The following is a 6,422-nucleotide window of genomic DNA, read 5'->3' as shown; positions in this document are numbered from 1 at the left end:
ACTATCCAACTCTGGTTTATGGCACGATAAAGTTACCGGTCATGGGAGCGGTGTTTGTTCTCAGCATTGTTGTCACCTCTGTACTTCGGGGGCCATCTAGTGGAAAGGGTCAACAATGACACCCTTCACCTTTTCTCGGAGAGCCGACCCATGGGGGAGACACCTCCCTCCACCTTCCCCTCTCCTCCAAGCTACTTCCAATAGCAGTTGAGAATTTTGAAAATTTTGAATGTCCTTGGAATGTTGACACTAACACGGTCATCCTATTGCTGGGAGCCAGCGTGTGCCTCCATGTGGTTCAGGTTTTGTTCACTATTAAGCAACTATTTAATAAGAGTATCACTACCCCAAGGCTGGAGAGTTATGAGTGGCTGGAGGTGTGGGACAGCATGGACAAGCACCTAGGACGGTGGGCACCTCCAGTGTTTTGGAATTTTACCCTTGAACAAGTGCAAAATCCTGAGAAACTAGTAGAACATTTGGAAGAAGTATGCTGTCACCCCAACAATTCCAGGGAGACAAAAATGACCGCAATGTGCTGGGCCTGGCCCCCGCCTACCGAGGCCTGTGCAACACTATTCCATGCCCTCAAGGGGAAGAGAAGGTCTCTGGATCTGACAATAAAGCGACAGGCGCTGCCGCCACTTCAACCCCGGTGACAGGTACTGCAACTGCTCTGACCGTGGCCACAGGCACCGCAGCTGGATCAGAGACACAGCCCGTGCCAGTGCCAGCTGCTCCTGTACATAAGAAGAAATACAAAAAAAAAAAATCACTTCTCTTTGTAAGGGATGTTGATGAACCAGGACGAGAACAGGAGGAGGCAGAACCAGAGGGAATCACTTGATCCCTATCCCTGAGTGAGCTGCGAGACATGAGAAAGGATTTCAGCCATCGTCCAGGCGAGCACATTATCACCTGGCTGCTCCCACGCTGGGATAGCAGAGCCACTAGCTGGAATCAGAACGTAAGGAAACACCAGCTTTCTTATGCACTGTGGGCTTTTGGAGAATGTGTATCCCAAACTAGAGTTTGGTTGTAATCCGTCTCTCTATCAAGTGACCCAGAAGAAAAATTATTTTAAATGGGGCCCTGAGCAACAAGCCTTTGAGCAAATTAAATGGGAAATAGTTCATGCAGTGACCCCCAGGCCAGTGCGGACAGGACAAGATGTTAGAAATGTGCTCTGCACCGCAGCCAGGGAGAATGGCCTTTTGTGGAGTCTCTAGCAAAAAGCACCCGGGGAGACCAGATGCCGACCCCTGGGGTTTTGGAGTCGGGGATACAGAGGATCCAAGGCCTGTTATACCCCAACTGAAAAAGAGATACTGGCAGCATGTGAAAGGGTCCGAGTTGCTCTGAAAGTGGTCGGCGCTGAAGCACAGCTCCTCCTGGCACCCCGACTGCTGATGCGGGGCTGGATGCTCAAACAGAGGGTCCCCTCCACACACCGTGCAGCCAATGCCACGTAGAGTAAATGGGTCGCACTGAACCCACAACGGGCTCGAATAGGGACCCCCAGCCGTGCGGGAATATTGGAAGTGATCACAAACTGGCCAGAAGGCGAACACTTCAGAATGGCACCAGAGGAAGAGGTAGCACGTGGTGAAGAGGCCCCACCATATAATAAACTACAGGATAATGAGAAGCGATGTGCCCTGTGTACCGATGGGTCCTGTCACACTGTGGGACAACATCGAAGGTGGAAGGCAGCTGTATAGAGCCCCACACGATGGGTCGCTGAAGCTGCTGAAGGAGAAGGTGAATTGCGTCAGTTCTCAGAGGTGAAAGCCGTCCAGCTGGCCTTGGCTATTGCTGAGCGAGGGAAGTGGCCAGTGCTCTGTCTCTGTACTGACTCATGGATGATGGCAAATGCGCTGTGGGGATTCCCAAGCAGGGCTGGAAGCGGGGGCAGAGCACCCTGTCACCGCCCCCCAGCAAGCGCAGGGCACTTGCAGCCAGCCCGGGGGGGCCAGGGGGGAGGAGACACTGATGTGGGGAGTGGGGCAGTGGGTGACAAGGGTGGTGTATTGGGGGGAGTATGTTATTGTGTTTGGGGAGTGGGGGGTCGAGGGTGGGCTGTTTGGGGGGTGGGTGGGGATGTTCGTGTATTTGGGGGGGGAGGGATCAGGATTAGAGTAGTATTGATGGGACATTCTTTGTTGTTTGTTTGTCATTAAAATCCATTTGCTTCAAAAGCTCTCCGTGTCTGTGTGGGAGGGGGAGGCAGTGCAGGGGGCACCGTGAAACGGCACCCAAGGGTGCAACAGCCCCGCTGAGCCCCAGATCAGAGCCAGTGAGCCCCGAAGGGCACCCAGCCGCCCCCAGGGCCAAGTCACCACCAGCAGAGCAGGCAATGGTGGGTGGGGGGGACTCCCCCGGCCCCTTCCCCAGGCCAAGCAGCCCTTTGGCGGGGCAGCCAGGACAGACGCTCCCTGCAGCACTCACGGACATGGCCCCACGCAGAAAGTAACACGGAGCCCCTGGCACCAGGACAGACACTGGGGGGCCAGGGGGGGCACGGGCACACACCCCAGTCAGGGCCGCAAGGCCTTCGTCCTGAACACGGCCAGCGTCCCCTCCTGCGGGGACGGGCTCGCTGCAAAGCCCTTCCCAGCCTCGAGACCTTCACGCCCTTCCTCGCCTCCCACCCCGCTCAGCTCCGCAGCCCGGCATCGCCTCACTGCCGCAGCAAAAGAACCCCAAATCACCCCAGGAACGGACAGGGAGGGACCTGCCGGCCAGGCTGGGACCCTCCTCCCCGGCCTGGCTGCACCCTGGGCAGACACAAGACCGGGCAGGGGGGAAAACATAAACAAGAGTTGACAGCTGCCAGAAGGACCAGGGTCAGCGCTGCAGAGATTTCTCCAAGTGCCCCCAGAGGAACTGCGCAGTGCTGGCGTCCCAGCTGGGCGAGCGGCAGGAGACACCCACTAGAACATCTGCTTTGTTTTCCATCCCCCCAGTTTCCCTGAACTCAGTGCATATTAAGTGCTATTCCCAACCTCTCAGATTTAAGCCCCTTCTCCCAGCTAAATTTGACTGTCTTCCAGTCATCAACAACAACAAAAGCTCACGTTTCCACAATTACAACCCAAGCATCATTCTAAAGCTTAATAAAACACACCAAAGCTTTAGCAATGACATTACAAACCTTTTTCAGTAAGCTCTGGTGCTGCTGTTAGAAAACAATTCAAGACTGTGCTGAGGTTGCTCAAAAGCAACTGGCAGCGCTGAAGAGACTGGAATGTCTGTGGGTCAATGGAGTCGCAAGAGCCATCAAACAGCAGAACCTTTTCAAGAATAAATATTAAATCATCAGCCTACAGAGCGATTTCAGAGTTTCAAAAGTCCACTTCAAGAACCGCACGCAATATCAGATACCCGCAGATTACTGAATAAGCTCAGTTAGAGAGAATGATTTTATGTTTGCAGAATGGCTACACTAGTACTCACCTATTTGGTCAAATCCATCTGTTCTACAGATCACTTTGTTCCCTGTCCGCTCGAGAACAAACTAGCAGAGAATAAATTAGCAGCAGAACCTGGCTGCTCCTTAAAAAAAGAAAACAAAAAAGAAATGAATCAATGATTCAAACTAAAAGACATATAACATAAAAATAACAGCACAAGTATTACCTTCAGATGTCCAGCGTTTAACGCATCCAGTCGGAAGTTCTAAAGAACCTCTATGGACAGAGCTGACAACACCGCCCCTCCTGAACATAACAGACAAAATAAAATGAGAATCTTGCACACTTCCAATATCTGAACCACCACCAGCAGGTATACTAATTCAGACATCACAAAGTCAATTAGTACACACACAACTAATGCCACATTCTTTTTCTGAATTCTAGCCACAGGCTGTACTGCTTGTTGCTGCCACAGGAACACATTAAACTTTTCCTCTGGCATTTGGAGTTACTGAAGGCTAATTCTCATCTTGATTTGCATGCCTCTGTGTTAACATAAATCCAGTCTCAAAAGAACTCTCTAAGACTTAGTCTGAAGTTTTTAGAAGGCAGGCATTCTTTATTGCAGCGCTGGGTGCGCGGGGGATCATTTCCCCTAACGTGCATCCACTGAAACAAAAGTTTATCCTTTATATACCTTAAACACATGAACATTCACACATTTTCCAAGAAGTCTCCACCTTTCTGTCTATCTATCACATTTACATAATGCTGGCGTTGCAAAATTACACTACGCATGCGCGGGGGGTCTTGGGTGGTCATTGGTGGTCGTTTGGGGAGTAGCCCCCTCCTCCTTTTTCCCTTCTATGGTCACAAGTCTTCTGAGGACAATTTATTCTCCTTGGATGTTTCCCAACTCTGTCGTCCAGCCAAGACGTTCTTTCTTATCTGCCTTGTTTGGGCATTTCTGCCAGGATGTAACTATTCTCAAGGTTAGGATATCTTCTCTGTACATTTTAATCACTCAGGCCTTGTTAAATACAAAGTTAAACATTGTTTGGCAAAAGAATTTCTTAACATTTAAGGTATAATAACATTAAAGGTATAACATTTAAGGTATAACTAACTGTTACAGGCCTCAACTTGCAGGCACCAACTGCTCACAGGCATCAGCTAGCAGACATCATTGTGACAATTTTAAAACGTGGGTTTTGCAGCATCTGGATTCCCACAGCTGGAGGGACGGTGCTGGGCAGGGTGCACCCCAGCACACCTGACACTGAAACCCCGACCGTGTCTGGCTGACATACTCTGTTCCCATGCTCACGTCAAGTGGGTTCCCAGCTGGGAGAGATGCTTTCCTGGATAGCTGGGTTACTGTATCGACATCTTCCCATGCTATCCTAGGGATCTATAAACGCTAGTGGGGCCCTTCCTGCTCTATTAGCTTTGACTTTTGGTCTTACGTTTATAAAAAAAATGCTGGTAAGTGACCTGTAGCCTCTGTTGAATCAGGCCATGGGGAGGCAGTGGTTCGTGATCTTCCCAGAATGACCCTTTTTTTGCACAGTTGTCCCCCATAAGCGGAGGCTGACGGTAATGACCACGTGGTCCCAATTCTGTATACAGTGTTGGAAACGGGCCAAGAGTGCTCTATTGTCTTACCCAACTTTTAAGAGCAAGAAGAAGGTCACATCAATGAGCAGGAGGCACCAGCAGTGACCAGGGCCCTGCTGGGTGGCGGTGTCAGTGTCACCCCTGAGGCAGGAGCAGTCCGTGAGACCATCCGACACACCACGTGCCCCAAGGCGCTCACCGGCCAGACAGCAGCACCTGCTCAGTAGGATTCCGGCACACAGGGCGTCCTGCAGGCACATTTCTGAGTAAGTCATCGGGTTAAGGCAAGGCTGAAGTTTGGGATCTTTCCCTAAAAACAACCATGACTTGGCTCGAAATACCACACGAGGAGATCAAGAGGCGTGTGTGACTGCAGCTAAGTGTGTCTGTGAATAAGGACACCCGCAGTGAACGCTGTAACTGGGCAGAGGAAGGAGGAAGCACCGCAGGGTCACGTCTGCTTTAGCCAGTCTCAGGAAGAGACGCGTTAGCAACCTGCAGATGGGGCAGGGGAAGCGGCTCAAGCAAATGCCGGCATGTCTGCAGGGCTGGTGTCCAGTGCAGGTTTGTACCATGGAGACGTTGTTCCCTGCTGGCACAGATGAGAAATTAAATCCAGTGAAAGGCACTCCCCAGGGATGGGGGGACTAGGGTGACGTGGCAGATGTTTGGTTCACCAAGATAACGCCACCCTTCCTCCCCTTTCACCGCCCCCACGAGCCAGCAGCAGGGTGAGGGGCTGGGAGCAGGACGCACGCTGAGCCGGTGACAGCCTCAGGGGAGCAGAAATGAATGATGATTGCCCGTGGGGGTTCCTGCTGGCTGCACCTAAAGGGTTATGTTATTCAAACAGCAGACCCTCTAAGTCCCATTGTCTGCATTTTGCCTTTCCCCTGCACATCCAGAACAACCCTTCTGTTCATCGTCCTCCACCTGCTGCCAGCTGTAAAAGTTTAGTGTTCCTATTTCTAACACCATCCTAACATAAGCGCCAACGGTAAAAAACGCAGTGCTAAAAACAGTTCCTCTCTTTTTACATTTGTTTCAGACTGGAATTCACACAATTTGCTAACCATATGCTTTACGAGACTTCCCGGTCCCGCAGGGCTCACAGGACTCCTCAAACCTAAAACTGAAGAGTACACTTGCTTCTGAATTCTGCAACATTGACGTTGTCCTAGAAATCACTGTCTCCACTGCCCGGCTGCTCAGCAGGAGCCAAGAGATTTTCACAGCGGCAGCACTAAGGGCCTGGCGACACATCTCCAGCGCTCGGTACTGTGGGATGGTTCACCAAGGCAAAGAAGACGCATGGCTGGAAGAACAGCTTTGACATTTTTTTCTGTAAATGCAGCAATACAGTCATTTGGCTAGATGGAGAACCTGATA

Source organism: Strix uralensis, chromosome 27, assembly GCF_047716275.1.
Source record: "Strix uralensis isolate ZFMK-TIS-50842 chromosome 27, bStrUra1, whole genome shotgun sequence".
NCBI classification, from domain to species: domain Eukaryota; kingdom Metazoa; phylum Chordata; class Aves; order Strigiformes; family Strigidae; genus Strix; species Strix uralensis.
The sequence above is the reverse complement of the archived record's forward strand: the minus strand, read 5'-3'. Positions refer to the sequence as shown.